We start from the raw sequence: 17,573 nt of genomic DNA, 5'->3' as shown, positions 1-17,573 counted from the left end.
GGTCTGGAATGACTCCATCCTTCACTGTCACTCAGAGCAGAATGAGCTCGTGTGCAGTGTTGGCAGAGTTACACCGCTGGCAGTGTTGACTTTGGAGGATACACTGTAACATTATTAATATGATCATATTATTGTTTGTATGATATTAACTGGTCTGTACTGTTGCTATTATGCTATTATGTTGACAGGGTAATTTGATGGTGCATGTTTGGCTGTGAGTGGTTAGCAGAATCAGCAGGTTTGCAGCTTTGTGTTGGCTAGTTTAGACTGGTCTGCTGAGGCTGATGTGGAATATTTAGCAGGCTGTGGACTGGAGCGTAGTTTGGTTTGAAGTAGCTGATTTGGTTTATCACAGCATTTGCAGTATTGAACAGTCTGTTGTATTAACACCATTACTGTATCAATATAAATACAAAAGTAGTTATCAATATTTACAGCTGGTTTGCTGTATTAGCTGGGTTTCAGTATTAAGTTAGGGGTTTGCTGTGTTAACTGGTTTTCAGTATTAAGTTAGCTGGTTTCAGTATTAAGTTAGGGGTTTGCTGTATTAACTGGTTTTCAGTATAAGCTGGTTTCTGTATTAAGTTAACTGGTTTTCAGTATTAGCTAGGTTTCAATATTAACTGGGTTTCAGTATTAGCTGGGTTTCAGTATTAACTGGGTTTCAGTATTAGCTGGGTTTCAGTATTAACTGGGTTTCAGTGTTAGCTGGGTTTCAGTATTAAGTTAGGGGTTTGCTGTATTAACTGGTTTTCAGTATAAGCTGGTTTCTGTATTAAGTTAACTGGTTTTCAGTATTAGCTAGGTTTCAGTATTAACTGGGTTTCAGTATAAGCTGGGTTTCAGTATTAACTGGGTTTCAGTATAAGCTGGGTTTCAGTATTATATTAGCTGGTTTCATGTATTAGTTGGTTAGCCGCATTAGCTGATTTGCTGTAGATGGCTTCAGTTAGCGCTCTGCTCCTCTCCCACTGCTGAGAGCTGTGTGTAATTCATTCTGATAGCTGGTGATTATCTTCTCTGAGGAGGATGAGTGGAGGCAGGAGGAGCTGAGAGGATCCACTCTGAGGCTCATTAGCTACTGAGATGCATGGCTGGCCGTCCGCCCTTTCACACAGTCACACAGCGAACAGGGTCCGCAGTGACCTTTTGAACCTCTGTTTTATACGGCAAACTGCACTGAGGACATTTTTTCATTTCCACAACACCTTTTATACAGACACAAATGTATGTTTTTATAAGCCAGTTTCCAGGACACGGTTTAGGCCTAGTCTTGGTCTAAATTGCAATGCCATTGACTACTAAAAACCTTTTAATGTAGGCTTAGACTTAACCAGGTTCTGGAAATTAGCCCCGAATTATGCATGTCGATATTGCTGTTAGCACCCGATAGGTATGACAATTCGACCCATATCAGTTAAAGCATAAAATTAAGGTAATCTATAATATCAGCCAGTACGTTTTAATTATTATATCATTGTCACATATGATTGTCGGTTCAAGCATGATAGCAAGCATGTATCGGTCTGCTGGCTTGAAAAGGTCAGAGCCCCACTTACTGTATGCCTCTGGTGGTCCACCCTCGGACCACCCAGGTAACTGTCCTGCACACTATGTTATTAATAAACTATACATTAATCTCCTCAAACAGATTTTAAATGCACACAGCCTTTGGTTTTGGAAGGTAAACTAAGACAAATATTACAAACAATCTTTCTCAGCACTGCAGTAACACTGACGTGGTGGTGGTGTGTTAGTGTGTGTAGCGCTGGTACGAGTGGATCAGACACAGCAGTGCTGCTGGAGTTTTTAAACACTGTGTCCACTCACTGTCCACTCTATTCGACACTCCTACCTTGTCAGTCCACCTTGTAGATGTAAAGTCAGAGACGATAGCTCATCTGCTGCTGCACAGTTTGTGTTGGTCATCCTCTAGTCCTTCATCAGCGGTCACAGGATGCTGCCCACAGGACGATGTTGGCTGGATATTTTTGGTTCTCAGTCCAGCAGCGTTACTGAGGTGTTTGAAAGCTCCAGCAGCACTGCTGTGTCTGATCCACTCAGACCAGCGCAACACACACTAACACACCACCACCACGTCAGTGTCACTGCTGAGAATGACCCACCACCCAAATAATACCTGCTCTGTGAGGGTCCTGTGGGGGCCCTGACCATTGAAGAACAGGGTGAAAGGTGGTGAGTGGCTAGAGTAGAGGAAGGAGGGGCCGTGGCCTAAATGCTTGACCTTTCAGTATCCAGATTACAGCACAAAGGCCAGAGTAAAATGGCAGAGAGAGTATCACTTTGAATGCTCTCTCTACAGCACTAATATGATCTTCACCCTGTGATGCTATTGAGTAACAGCGTCGTGAGTCAGAGTCACAGTGAGAGAGCGCGCTGTGTGTATATTAGCTGGACCCTCTTCTTTAGGTGGATAATCTGATAGACTCTCCATGCTTAGCGCAAACAGGTGGATAAGCTGCCAGGGAATTCCTGGCGCTTACAGGAAGCTGCCAGCCGTGGACTGAGGCAGTGAGAGAGATGGGCCTGCCGTGTTTATAGTATGGCCGTTCGGGCTGATGCACCGCGCGCTGCAGATCTTTATCCATAATGATTTTCCATGGAACGCTTTTAGCATAAAGCGCTTCCCAAGAAATCTTGAAGCAGTAGGTTCGTTTTTTTGTGTGAGTGAACCACATTAGCAGTCTATTTGAGTTTACTCAACAACTCGACAAGGTTAGTGTGATGAGTTAGCACTAGGGGTGGGAATCTTTAGGCACCTCATGATTCGATTCGATTGCGATTCAGAGGGCTGCGATGCGATTATAAAACGATTATCGATGCATCTCGATGCATCTTTTTTTCCTATACATGATCTCTATTTTCTTACTGTCTGAGGACTTGGTAGTTTCAAAACAAAGTATTTGTAATGATCCATAATGCATTTACGTCCAATATTTTTTATTAATAAATCAAATGGAAGTGATGTGGCGAGTGAACTGGAAGGCTCTCATTCACTGCTATTGTTTGGAGACGCTGCTGCCACTCATCTGCGATAAAATGCGCTGTTACGGTGAAATAAGGTCCAGTGGTGATGGATGACCACGAAGCAAAAGACTGCAGGTCACGTAGCAACGAGGTTTCGCCTGCCTAGTAGCGAGCGAAAAGGAAAAGAGAAAGACAGACGAACATTTGGAGATGAATGGACTTATTCCAGTTGGTTTCCTGGAATGTTAAATCTGCAACGAGAGACTGTCACACACTAAAAAGTTGCGAAGATGAAGTCACCTATCTTTCTAATTTTCCCGTTCCACCTTAAATGGTGCCGTAATTACATTCAGCACCTCAGTCAGAATTTAAAGGTGGAACCGGAAAGTTCAGCAAGAAGCTGGCGAGTGAGAAGCGACTTCAGCCTCGTGAAACAGCCGAAAGCTGAAAGACATTTTACAAGAAACTGTTCAACTTTTGAGGAAAAGTTTTCTGGTGAAGATGGGAGGAAATCGGCTGTAGCTGAAGCTTAAAGCAGAGCAGAGTAAATCTGTGTTTTCGTTTATATTGTTTAGCCTAAACTAGGACATTAGCACATACTGAGACATACTGGACATTAAATGTTGCGGCTCCCAAGGTGGTCTGATTTTTGTTGAAAGGACAAAATGGCTCTTCTTAACATTTGTCCTGTGACTCCTGACCTAACCTGGCTTTAATGCAGAGGCAGCCGGTCGGATTTCTCACTCATCCCGTTGTGTTTTTGTTATGTGCCGCCACAGACTGTCCGGGCGCTGCACTTACCCACTTCCAAGTTCCGCCCTTTGCGTTCCGTCAACATTACGTTATAAATTAAATATTTAGAAAATCGATTTTTGACATTTGTGAATCGATTCAGAATCGTTCACGTCCGCATCGCGATGCATCTAAGAACCGATTTTTTCCCGCACCCCTAGTTAGCACTATGCTAATTGGTGGTGTATACATATTGCTCTTTTTGCACACCTTATAGCACATCTTGCACATCTGGACACTTTAGACAAAAATATATGCACATATTTATTCAGTACTGTCATTATATGCTGTTACCTGCGCCTCCTGGTACATTGATTACTGCACTGCTTTTTTTATCTCAGGTTATAGATCTTATTACATATGTTTTGTATATTTTTAGTTGTATTTATGCCTGTAGATGGATGTTTGTATATATTCTTCTTTTTATATTGTATCACCCTTATTTTTATAACTGTCCTGTGTTGTGTGACTGATACTGGCTGCTGAATTTCCTTCGGGATCAATAAAGTATCTATCTATCTATCTATCTATCTATCTATCTATCTATCTATCTATCTATCTCTCTATCTATCTCTCTGTCTATCTATCTATCTATCTATCCATTGTTTCATTTTCATCAAAAATGTCACTGGTGTTACCTTTCTTATATCATTTTCTGTGCCCACTGCGGCAGTATGCTTTAGCCTGGGTTGCTTGTTAGTTTGAGTTTCTGACATTTTTGCTTTTTTCTGTTTCAGTGTGAAGAGTGGACACAGGCTTTGTAGGGAAGTGCTGCATTGGCTGTTGGGTTTATGTTAACTTGTGTGTAATCTTACTGTTGGTTTATGTGCTTATAGCGTTGAACGCGCCCAGTACTACGATTAGTGTGCTGCCATCGTGGTGCCGTGTAGGCATCATGTAACCTGTTGTGATATCATAACAAATTCCCTGACCAGCCAAAAAACTTAGTCAGGCTCTCCAAATAATTGTGCCTAGTTAACTTGATCATCCAGGCCTGCCTATGTACATTTGCTTGTATTAAGAATTTGTCTTGGGGTTTAATTGTGACGTGGCACACTCAACACGGTTTACGTCCATTTATTGTTCCTAAAGTGTCCAGTGCAGAGATCGGCAGCCCAAATGTTAAGAAGAGCCATTTTATCCTTTCGGCAAAAATCAAACCACCTTGAGAGCCACAACATTTTATGTCCATTTTACCATCTTGGCTGTAAATGTGTCTCAGTATGTGTTAATGTACTAGTATAGACTGAAAAATATGATATAAACGAAAATGCAGACTTACTTTGCTCTGCTTGAAGCTTTAGCTCAGCTATAGCCGCTTTTCTCGCATCTCCAGCAGGAAACTTTCTCAAAAGTGGAACAGTTTCTTGTAAAACGTCTCTCAATGTTTGTCTTTTTACGAGGCTGAAGTCGCTTCTCATTCACCCAAAACTTTCCCGTTCCACCTTAAATGGTGCCTGAGGTGCCAGAATGTAACTGCTGCAGCATTTAAAGTCGGAACGGGAAAATTCAAACAAGAAGCTGGAAAACGAGAAACTGACTTCACCCTCGCGACTTTTTAGTGTTTGTCAGTTTCTCACTGCAGATTAAACGTATCAGGAAACCAGCTGGAGTGATTATAAATGCAAATAAGTCCATTCATCTCCAAATTATCGATGTTCATCTTAAATCTCTCTCTTTGCCGTTTTGTTACTAGCTAGATGATCTTCAGGGTTAAAGAGTGAATCAGCAGTTCTACATTAACTCCAGAGTTTAAGACCATTTATTGTTAAACTGTGTTGAACGATCAGCAGAGCTTTATTTTACTGTAAAGGAGGATTATTTTATTTTTACCTACAAATCTGATTCAGCTGTGGAGCCACAACAGGGCAGTAAAAGAGCTGCATTTGGCTCCGGAGTCGTATGTTGCCAACTCCTGGTCTAGTGCAAGAACCAGAAATGACAGTAGGAATGACAATGCAGTGCATAAGAGATGCTACCAGTGAGTCGACATGCTGCAGTGTGCCAAGACATTTATTTATTTACAGTGAATTAAATACCATTGAAGGACGTTGTAATTCTTATTTAATCACTGTTGGTTATGTTAAGGTAGGGCCGAGTCAGACTGAGGCGCTGCAGGCTGTGACAGCAGGACAGGAGCTGAAAGACACATTAATATGCGTATTGTGGCGTTTGTTGCTATGCAGATTGTTTTGTGTTAGTGAAGCGTGCTAATTAACATCCTGCTAAAGCTCCAGCGTATGAAAGGATTGATTGAAGAGGGAGACGTTTTCAGCCCCCCGGCTCACAGCTGTGGATCCCCAGTAGCTCACAATACAAAACTCATCACAATATCATGATTGGATCATGATGCTTAATGCTCACAGCTAATTCTGTAATAACAGTGCAGTTAAACTGTAATAAAACAACACATTTGATTCAGTTAGTAACTCCACAGTGTCCATATACACATACAGTCGCATGCAAAAGTATGAACACCCCCCAGTCAAAAAAGGTTTTTGTTTTTTTTTTACTTTGACGTATCAGGGAAAAATTTTAATATAAAATATGCCATAAATTTTTAAAACTTTTTTTTTCCAATATGTTAAATATACAAATAAACAGTAATTTAACATTTTTAACAGTAAAAATGTCTTTTCTCCTTTTAATATTTCTCTGTTTTGCTTTGTTTGCTATATTTTTATATTTACTATACATGACTTTTTTCTTATATTTTATTTGGAGCTCTTTTTCTTTTTTTTTAATGAATGTGAACTGTGGGCCAATGCCTCACGTATCTTCAGTAATTTTGATGTTCGTATCTGCAAATGCTGATAAATAAACATTTATAAAATGTACAAATTGGCAATACATCTACTTGTATTGACATTCCAGAGAAATATGACATTTATTTCTACAGTAAAATGAATAAAATGCAGATATTTTAGTGCCGTAACCCAACATCACCTTACATTCTGGAGTTCAATAAATATATAATTAAATATCGGTTTGAAATGTTAGTCAAGTTTAAATATCTGCCCAATTTTTAGCTATTATTTGCCAATACTGATATGAGTAACACTGAGATTAATACCTGATCATCACGTTGATTTATCAGTCCACTCAGGCTTTAGCAGAGCTCAGTAACACTGAGATTAATAACTGATCACATTGATTTATCAGTCTACTCAGGCTTTAGCAGAGCTCAGTAACACTGAGATTAATAACTGATCACATTGATTTATCAGTCTACTCAGGCTTTAGCAGAGCTCAGTAATGCTGAGATTAATAACTGATCATCACATTGATTTATCAGTCTACTCAGACTTTAGCAGAGCTCAGTAACACTGAGATTAATAACCGATCACATTGATTTATCAGTCTACTCAGGCTTTAGCAGAGCTCAGTATTACAGAATAATAACTGATCACATTGATTTATCAGTCTACTCAGGCTTTAGCAGAGCTCAGTAACACTGAGATTAATAACTGATCACATTGATTTATCAGTCTACTCAGGCTTTAGCAGAGCTCAGTAACACTGAGATTAATAACTGATCATCACATTGATTTATCAGTCTACTCAGGCTTTAGCAGAGCTCAGTAACACTGAGATTAATAACTGATCATCACATTGATTTATCAGTCTACTCAGACTTTAGCAGAGCTCAGTAACACTGAGATTAATAACTGATCATCACATTGATTTATCAGTCTACTCAGGCTTTAGCAGAGCTCAGTATTACAGAATAATAACTGATCACATTGATTTATCAGTCTACTCAGGCTTTAGCAGAGCTCAGTATTACAGATTAATAACTGATCATCACATTGATTTATCAGTCTACTCAGACTTTAGCAGAGCTCAGTAACACTGAGATTAATAACTGATCATCACATTGATTTATCAGTCTACTCAGGCTTTAGCAGAGTTCAGTAACACTGAGATTAATAACTGATCACATTGATTTATCAGTCTACTCAGGCTTCAGCAGAGCTCAGTAACACTGAGATTAATAACTGATCATCACATTGATTTATCAGTCTACTCAGGCTTTAGCAGAGCTCAGTAACACAGATTAATAACTGATCATCACATTGATTTATCAGTCTACTCAGACTTTAGCAGAGCTCAGTAACACAGATTAATAACTGATCATCACATTGATTTATCAGTCTACTCAGGCTTCAGCAGAGCTCAGTAACACTGAGATTAATAACTGATCACATTGATTTATCAGTCTATTCAGGCTTTAGCAGAGCTCAGTAACACTGAGATTAATAACTGATCACATTGATTTATCAGTCTACTCAGGCTTTAGCAGAGCTCAATGCGTATTCCCAATACTTGTATTCTGTTACATCGCAACCCTGGCATGAAGTATCTACCTCATCTACATCGACTGAACTACAGTACTGAGTCAGACTACATAAAATAAATGGATAAAGATTGATCCAAACGTGTGACGTATTGATTTAAATGATAGCGTCAGTGCAGCTCTAATCTTCAGAGCCATCTCAGTGATCCAGTCGGGCGTGTAAGGCATGTGTGATGGTGTTCTGTGTTATGTTGGTTGTCCTGGTTATGTACGTAGTCGATAGTAGACGTTACGCGTGAGGCGTGAGTTTGTTTGTTTAGACTAAGTGTAGTGTTTGATCTGCTGTTTCACCATCATTCTGTAGTGAAAAGGATTATCCCTAACACACACACACACACCTACACGCACACACACACCCTTAGCCTCTTTACCTGCCCTGCGTTCATACACGCAAGGAACGTGTGAAGCTTTTCTTTCTTTATTCTAGATGAAAGTAGTTTATTACATGTCAATATAATACAGGTGTTTGTTGTACCGTGGAGGTGTGTTTGTATATAAACAGTGCTACAGTTCATCGTCTATTCCTGAGGTCAGCAACCCAAATGTTACAAAGAGCCATTTTGTTCTTTCAACAAAAATCAGTCCACCTTGGGAGCCACAATATTTTATGGCCATTTTATTGAAGTAACATTTTACCATCTTGGCTGTAAGTATGTCTCACTATGTGCTGATGTACTAGTATAAGATAAAAAATATAATATAAACAAAAACACAGACTTACTTTGCTCTGCTTTAAGCTTTAGCTCAGCTGTAGCCGCTTTTCTCACATCTCCAGCAGGAAACTTTTCCGCAAAAGTATAATAGTTTCGTGTAAAACGTCTCTCAGCGTTCGACTTTTTACGAGGCTGAAGTCGCTTCTCATTCGCCAGCTTCTTGTTCTAATTTTCTCGTTCCACCTTAAATGGCGCCTGATGCACCAGAATGTCATTGCTGCACTATTTAAGGTGGAGCTGGAAAATTCGGCCAAAAAAGCTGGTGAACGAGAATCTGACATCAGCTTCACGACTTTTTAGAGTTTCAGTTTCTCGTTGCAGATTAAACGTATCAGGAAACCAGCTGGAGTGATTATAAACGCAAACAAGTCCATTCGTCTCCAAATGATCGATGTTCGTCTTAAATCTCTCTCTTTGCCGTTTCGTTATCTACTAGCTAAGCGAGTCTAGTTCGACTAGTGTTGTCTGCATTGCTATGGTCAGCGAGCTGCATCGTTGTGTGCAGGGCTGTCACTTTTGGGGACAAAATCTGAAATCTATATTATGTGTTATGTGTTTTTAATTACAATTATTTTGCAATTAATGTTGGTTATGAAGACCAACATAACCACTTTTTCTGGCTTGAGGCTTGAACACTGAATGTATTGCACCAGTTAGATGTGTGCCTGTTAGATGTGATCGTGCTGTGCACAGCACAGGGCTGTTTGGTTGCAGAGGAACTGGGGATCACAATGTCAACAATGCAAATACAGCCTTTTTGTTTACTGTACACTTTTGAGTCGTTGAACTGCTCTGCATGGTCGGCAAACACCACACTTAGGCCCAATCCCATTTCTTCTTTTTACCCCTACCCCTTGTTTTCGAGTGTCACCCTAACCCCTCGGAACTGAGTTACAGGGTAGTGGTTGAAATCGTCCCTCTGAAATGGGACCCTCAAATAAAAAGAGCATCACTTCATTAACAGCTACCAGCGCTGCTCTGTAGGCGACCCTGCCAGTCTGCAGTGACAGCAGAGGAGGGTGAAGTTCAGCTCCTCACTGCTGGGCTTTAGTTACATTTAGGGCATCATATGACTTCAAAGAGGGGGGCAATTATTTATTATCACCCACCGCTAATTCTTCAGTGATATGAACCTGAAGTCAGATATTCACCAGCTTCTTGTTCAAATTTTCCCGTTCCACCTTAAATGGAGCAGCAGTTACATTATATGTATATGTATGACTATTTAAGGTGGAACGGGAAAGTTAGCTAGCTAGCTACCGAGACATTAGCATGCTGTTAGTGATTTTTTATGCTTGTTATGAAGAAAACGATCAAAAGACACTGAAACGACATTAAACTAAGATAAATAATACAGTGGTTATCATAATTTATTAAAGGAGAAAATTCTCACATTTGTGTTTCTTTGTTCTCTTGTTCAGACGTTTTTTTTTTTTTCATAAGACTCCTTTTAGAGTGCGTCTCTGAAAAACCTCCCTTTGGAGGGTCATGTAGCCCCAACACTTCACCCCCCCCCATCTCAACAAGAATTGGGACACCCTACACCTAGACGTGAACACACAAAACAGAGGGCTAAGGGCTCAGTGGTAGGGGCGAGGGGTGAAATGGGACTGGGCCTTACTCTCAACAAACAAACTTACGCCTCCTCTGTAATGTCTACAATCTACTACTTACATAGGACCATTTCCACACGCAGTACACACCAGACTGGAGTTATTCTGGCTGTATGTTTGGGGTCGTTGTTGAAATGTCCATCTTCTCCCCAGGTTTAGCTTCTTGGGCTGTTGAGATTAAATTCTCCTCTAATATCTCCCAGTTCATCACTCCTTTCATGTCTCTTTCAATGGTGTATAATGTCCCAGGACTGTTTGCAGTAAAGCAGCTCCATATCGTGATGCTCCCACCATCATGCTTCACTGTGGGCGTTCATCTCACTAGAATACATTGTTCAAAAGAGTTCTGCTTTGTCTAAATGCTCACATGCAAATTTTAGATATGAATCTTTGGAGCTTCTTTTTTATCAGAGGGGTTTTGCGTAGGGTGTAGGAACAGAGATGACTGTGGTGCTTATTGTTCTCTGTGTAATTGTTGCTCTGCTGCTTTCAGGTCATCCTTCAGCTCGTTTCAAATGACTACTGGCTTCCCTCTTTCCCCATCATTAGTCTGAGAGAAATCCTGGGTGGAGCACCTGACCGGGAACGATTAGTAGTGGTTTCATGAACTTTCCACTCGCAATTATTGAACCAGATGTTTTGAAGCAGTGTTTAAGGTCTTTGACAGGACTCTGTAGCTTTTTATATTTGAGTATTGTTGATTAATGTTCTCCATGAGAACCTTATGAGGCTCTTTCACTTTCAGCGTGACTGCTATTTATAAAAGATGTTGCTTTTCCAACCAGTGGCCACGTCTTTTATAACAACAATAAGTACGATTTGCACCAGAATATATATTTGTACCCACAGACACACCAAGTGGTTCTTCTGTGGTATCGAAAGACCCCTTTCTGGCATCTTTATTTTTAAGAGTGTAGTTGTGGTTGAAGTATAATCGAGGTGTTAGTGGTTCTTGTGTTGTTTTGTGGAGTTCAGTCTTTTCTCAGAAGCAAACTTGTTGGACGAAAAACTCTCTGAGGTGTCAGACGGTAGCCTTTCAAGTGATTTTGCAAAGCGAAAAGAGGGTATCTCTGCACGGCTGCTTGAGCTGCTCGCCTCTTCCACAGGGCGGGCAAATGCAGTTTGCTCTGAAGCTGCTGTGTAAACGGTCAGGAGTTCACGCTGAAAGCTGGAAGTCCCCTCGCTCAACCAGTGAGAAAGCTCAGTCTGAAGTGTGGACGTCTCGGCTGCAGCACATTTGTTTAAAGCTGTTGAAATGCAAACGTGAGTGAGCGCAGTAGACAACGTGTGAATGTTGCTAATTTACACACACACACACAAATGGACAAGACACAAATGAATACAAATACACCAAATAAATACACATATATACATATATATATATATATATATATATATATATATATATATGTTTAGATATATATATATTGCTGCTGTCAGAAGAAAACCTTGTATCTCCATTTTTGTCGTTTTTCGGTTTTTAACATAATGTGAAAATGCCTGTTATTCTTTACATTGTGTGTAAATTTTAGGATAAATGGACCAAAAGAAACGACCCAGAATCACTTGCAAAAAATTCTGGTTCCATTGACTTACATTTAAAGTAAGGCATGTTTTTTCCTTCTCCTGTAAAGTTACCATTTTGGAGATACAAGGTTTTTTTCCGACAACAGCGATGTATTTTTTCATTTAATAGAGTACTGTTTGGTGTATGTGGCGTGCGTCCATCCTCCTCCTCGGGTTTCGGCACCAATGTAGCACGTCGTGTGCTACCCCGGGCTCAAGGAGAACGCTGGAGGCAGGATTCACTGTTGCAGCAGCCATTTTCTATAACGTTCACTCACCTGACAAAGACAAAACAGAAACAAACAAAACAGAAACCTTTCTTAGAGGCTTAAGCTACAGGCCCTCCTGTCCTTTTCAAACGAAGCTTTTCAGCTCGTCAGTCCTCTGCTGCTGCTGCTCGCCCCTCTCTCTCGCTCTGTTCCCTCTCTGCTCTTTTTAAAAGGCGCTCCTGAGCCGAGAGGGAACGAGAGCTCGTTGCTCCGCCTCCTCGTCACCGCCCCCACGCCGCAGCTCGTCCACCTGGATCGAACGTGAGGCTAATTAAAGTGGTCTCGCTGCAGGACCCGGAGGCAGCACCCAGGAGGCGGCGCTCAGGACTCACGATGTTCCTCTCCCCACCGTCCTCGTCGGGCTTCGTTCCCACTTGGAGCTCGGTGGATGACCGCACGCCACAGTGAATTTAAACTTAGAACTGTCCGATCAGGATTGTTTTCTCTGTTGATTGTTCTCTCTGTGGTGTCTAGGTAGAAACAGCTGAGCTGCTCTCTCATTGGTTAGGACTTCAGGAGCTGGACTGAAGGCCTTAAATGTTAGATTAACTACCAACATAATTAGGAAGTGACAGAGGAATCAACCACTAATGCTTTGATTTACCGTGGGTGGATGTGAAAAAAATGACCTCAGTCTTTCTGGAGGTTCTAGATATGTCACTGTCTGTGTATATCAGCCGTAGTCTAAGCAGTGTTCCGGTTAATTGTTAGGAATGTGAAACAGCGGCGGCAGCTCTATGTGAGGACTCTTTACTGAAATATACACAGATATATGATAAGGTCAGTTATAAGCTGGCTGTTTTTAATCTAGAACAGCCAGAAAATGTTAATGTGCACCAGTGTTAGCTTAGTGCTAACATACTACTAGAATCCCATAGTGGTGCTAGCAGAAATGAGCATTATTCTGGAGTTGTTCTTTCCTCATTTCTCATTCGAGTTCACACCAAACTGAAAGCCTGTAATAATCACTCATTTTGGTTTAAGCCCCACCCACTTTTGGTTTGTTCATCAAACAGAAGGTATAGAAAAAGTGTCACTCAGAAATAGACCTACACAAGGCTGAAGTCGCTTCTCATTCGCCAGCATCTTGTTCGAATTTTCCCGTTCCATCTTAAATGGTGCCTGAGGTGCCAGAATGTTACTGCTGCACCATTTAAGGTGGAACGGGAGAATTAGAACGAGAAGCTGGCGAATGAGAAGCGACTTCAGCCTCGCGACTTTTTAATGTTTGTCAGTTTCTCGTATCAGATTAAACGTATCAGGAAACCAGCTGGAGTGATTATAAACACAAATAAGTCCATTCGTCTCTAAATTATCGATGTTCGTCTTAAATCTCTCTCTTTGCCGTTTCGTTAGCTACTAGCTAGACGAGCTGGAATTCATTACAGGAAACTCTAAAGCTTTGCTCTCTGGTGTCACATGAACATTTTAAACTTTCAGGCTCTAACCAGCTCCACACAGCCTGACACTGCTTTATTTGATTTTACTTAACTTTTAATATGATTTTGGTATGTTTTAGCTATTTTTTTACTTTTTACTTTTGTACTTTTTATTTCTTTACTTTTTATCATTTCTTTTATTTTTTTTATTTCTTTTATTAGTATTTTTTTTATTTATTTTATTACTGTCAATTTATTTTTGTACATCTTCTGTTTCTTTTATTTAAATCATTTATGTTTTTATTTATTTTATCCTTATCCGCTCAGTTACTTGGTAAGTTACTATATTGTAATTTTAATCATTTCATTGATTTAATCGTTTATTGGTACATTCATATTATTAAATTTTACTATTATGATTTTTATTATTTAATTATAACATTTTGTTTAGTATTTTTTACTGTACAACTTCTCAATCCCTGATTCCCGTATTACTCGGCTACACTGTAAATGAGGGTCTCCCTCAATGTATTCCGAGTTTGAATAAATGTTTGATTGATTGATTGTTGTCTGTGTTGCTATGGTGACCAGCAGTCTGTGCTGATCAGCAGAGCTTTATTTTACTGTAAAGGAGGATTATTTTATTTTTACCTACAAATCTGATTCAGCTGTGGAGCCACAACAGGGACAGTAACAGAGCCGCATGTTGCCGAGCCGTGGCCTATACTGAAGTGCTTCAGTTAAAAATCCTTTTAAAGACTATACATTTTTTTAAAACAAGAAAAATCAGATCAGTATCAGATTCTAACACGGTATCTGAAGAGAGCGTGTGAGCGGGACGAGAACGCTGCAGTGATTCCTGGCTGCAGTTGTAAAGTGTTGCCTCCTTTTGCGCTCCTCCGAGGATTTCCCCCGTCAGCTCAGGAAGGAGTTCCTGTCAACAGCACAGTCTGCCAAAAAAACTGTTCTCCTCAGCACTGCAGAGAGGAGATTAGAGCAGAACCGCTCTGCCAGGAGGAAATTCTTACTGCCAGATGCTGAAAAAAGAGCAGCTTTTCTAGAATTCTCCCTCCACAAGCAGTTTCATTTTTCTGTAGGAAAGACTCGAACGCTCCGCACGTAACTTTACAGCAAGGAAAAAACTGTCTTTGAATGGAAGATAATGGAGCAAGATTTTTACTCGTTGATTTTGGAGCATTTCTGTTGCTCCGTTTATCAGGAAACGCTGAAAGAGTGTAAAGGGCGACTATTTTATTTTCAAATTCTGGAAAAAAAAAACAACACAAATAAAGAGGTTTCAACAGTGACAAACACACCACTGCACTATTGAGTCAGTACGAGATGAAATCTCGAATTTCACTATTGTGCTACAGTATATATATATATATCTGTGTGTGTGTGTGTGTATATATATATATGTATATGTGTGTGTGTGTGTGTGTGTGTGTGTGTATATATATATATATATATATATATATATGTATATATATTGTTGCTGTTCACATTTATGTGTGTTGTCTTTTGCATTGTTCTTTACATTGTATGTAAATTTCATGATGAATTAATCAAAACAAAAGCCCAAAAATGACTTGGAAAAAAATCTGGTTCCATTGATTTACATTAAAAGTAAAGTACGTGTTTTCCTTCTCCTGTAATTTACCATTTTGTTCCGACAGCAGCAACATATGGACATATATATCCACTTACCACATACACTCTTAAAAAATGATGGTTCTTTAAGGGTTCTTAGGGAAAAAATAGTTCTATATAGAAGCATGAACACTTAAAGAACCCTTTGCATCGTTAAATGGATCTTCAGATTGGTGGAGAATGTGCTGTAGATGGAGTTCTATATAGCACCAAAAAGGGTTCTTCTATTTTACGATATCAAGCCTGTGACAATAGCAGAACCCTTTTTTGGTGATATATAGAACCCTTTTCAAAAAGGTTCTGTATAGAACCATACACAGCACATTCTCCATCGATTTAACAATGCAAAGGAACCGTTTAATCATGCAGAGGGTCCTTTGAGTGTTCATGGTTCTATATAGAACCATTTTCTTTTATATAGAAACCTTTAAGAACCATCTTTTTAAAGTGTTTAGTTTCACTCTGTAGTTCTGCAGTTATAGACTGTAGTCCATCTGTTTCTCTGCGTACTTTGTTATCCTGTTCTTCAGTGGTCAGGACCCCCATGGACCCTCACAGAGCAGGTGTTATTTGGGTGGTGGATCATTCAGCACTGCAGTAACACTGACGTGGTGGTGGTGTGTTAGTGTGTGTTGTGCTGGTGCGAGTGGATCAGACACAGCAGTGCTGCTGGAGTTTTTAAACACTATGTCCACTCACTGTCCACTCTATTAGACACTCCTACCTTGTCAGTCCACCTTGTAGATGTAAAGTCAGAGACGATAGCTCATCTGCTGCTGCACAGTTTGTGTTGGTCATCCTCTAGTCCTTCATCAGTGGTCACAGGACGCTGCCCACAGGACTAATAGACTTGATTATGTGGGTTCTGACACTGAATGATATACTGTTATCTGTAAACATGGACTACAGTGTGTCACATAGATAAAACAGCAGCAGCTGTACTTTTGTCCTGTTGCCGTATATCCTAATGTATTTTATTGCTCGCTGACAGTGCAGAGAGCTGATGTAAACCTGGCTGCAGTGTCTGTGTGGCTCTCTGTTCTGTCTGCTGTTGCGTGGTGAATTTCTGCTCTCTCTCTTTATTGATGGAGCAGCTTTGACGTGCCCGGCGGCCCCAGCTGAGCCCTGTGCGTTCTCACTTCAGCAGTAATATGGTTGCCTTCAGTAGATCTCTCAAGTCGTGTCAGCAAACTGTAGTAGGTGTCATGAGCTCCGGGTCTAATAATAAACTAATAATAGTAATAATGTGCACTGAAATGATGTTACATAAAAGTAGATGTACTGTTTAACTACAGCATGATTATATGGACTAATCTATGGTGGCGTTTTAGGGCCACTGTTAAAAATAAAATTGTGGGCTTTGAGAATAAAGTCGCAATATTTTGAGAAAAAAAGTAGAATAACGACATTAAAGTGGCATTAATACCAGGAAAGTTCGCAATATTGTGGCCAAAGGCTTTGCAAAGTGAAGAACCTGGCTGAAACGGCTGAGCAGGAAACTGTGTGTATCTAGAATAAAGAGCCAGACGGACTCGGAGGAAACCGTCTGTCTGTGTTGTTGAAGGAGAATCGCAGGCAGGGTCGTCTACACGGCTATCGGGGGCTCCATCTCCCCCCATTCAAAGAGGGCATGAAGTTTCACAGACAGTGAGAATGATGATCAGAATGATCCACAGAGAGACAGGAGTGAGTGGAGCTCCGGCACCAGGACAGCAACCGAGACCCCAACGCGTTATGGCAGCCCCCTACAGTTAGCCCTCCTACAGTACAGCAACCGAGACCCCAACGCATTATGGCAGCCCCCTACAGTTAGCCCCCTTACAGTTAGACCCCCCTACAGTTAGCCCACTTTATCCTCCAAATATTATGACTTTATTCTCGAAATATTATGACTTTTTTCTCAAAATATTATGATTTTCATTCTAGAAATATTACGACTATTATTCTGAAAATATTCTCGACTTTTATTTTAGAAATATTATAACTTTTTTCTTAAAATATTATGACTATTCTCGAAATATTACGACTTTTTTTCTCTAACTATAACAACTTTTTTCTAGAAATATTGTGAATTTTCTCTCGAAGTCCACTTTTTTATTTTTATTAACAGTGGCCCTAAAACGCTGTCGTACTGATCTATTGAACTAGTTCAAACACAACGATTGTAGTGATCTATTTAAAGCCAATGTGCTAATATATTAATAGAAATAGTAATAAGCTACATATATAAAAGCTAAATTAAAAAC

The sequence above is a fragment of the Colossoma macropomum genome, unplaced genomic scaffold (assembly GCF_904425465.1).
Source record: "Colossoma macropomum unplaced genomic scaffold, Colossoma_macropomum, whole genome shotgun sequence".
Classification (NCBI taxonomy): Eukaryota; Metazoa; Chordata; class Actinopteri; order Characiformes; family Serrasalmidae; genus Colossoma; species Colossoma macropomum.
The sequence above is the reverse complement of the archived record's forward strand: the minus strand, read 5'-3'. Positions refer to the sequence as shown.